Source organism: Nanorana parkeri, unplaced genomic scaffold (genome assembly GCF_000935625.1).
Source record: "Nanorana parkeri isolate BGI_ZX_2015 unplaced genomic scaffold, ASM93562v1 scaffold786, whole genome shotgun sequence".
In the NCBI taxonomy this organism is placed as follows: Eukaryota; Metazoa; Chordata; class Amphibia; order Anura; family Dicroglossidae; genus Nanorana; species Nanorana parkeri.
In genome coordinates, this window is record NW_017307054.1 from 361643 (window position 1) to 362307 (window position 665).

Consider the following 665-nt stretch of genomic DNA (forward strand, 5'->3'; position numbering starts at 1 on the left):
AAGTAGAGTTGCCACCTGTCCAGGATTCACCCGGACAGTCTGGGTTTTGAATGCTGTGTCCGGGTTTCATCGCAGCAGAAACAAGGACACAAGATGTCAGGCAGACAGGGGCAACTAAAATTAAGATAGGGGCTACTAGCCCCCCACTGAAAATAGTCTCAAGTGTGATATTTACATATGAATGGGTGGCACTATTTACATATGAATAAGCCGCGACTCATTCTCCCCAAAAAAATGTCCGAGCGTCGCTAGAGTGTTTGGGTTTCGCTTGAAGAAAAGGTGGCAACTCTTTGGCTAAGCCACACACTGCTGGAGGCCACCATGAGTATGGCTTACCCATAGGAATGAATAATGCCAATGTGTGTGCATTAGCACTTTAGAGGAAGGCTTGGATGGGACATTTTGGCGCACAGAAAAATCACCCCTGGGAAGGGCCGCACAGCATAATCACCCCTGGGAAGGGCCACACAGCATAATCACCCCTGGGAAGGGTCGCACAGCATAATCACCCCTGGGAAGGGCCGCACAGTAAAATCACCCCTGGGAAGGGCCGCACAGCAAAATCACCCTGGGAAGGGCCGCACAGCAAAATCACCCCTGGGAAGGGCCGCACAGCATAATCACCCCTGGGAAGGGCCGCACCGAATAATCACCCCTGGGCAGGG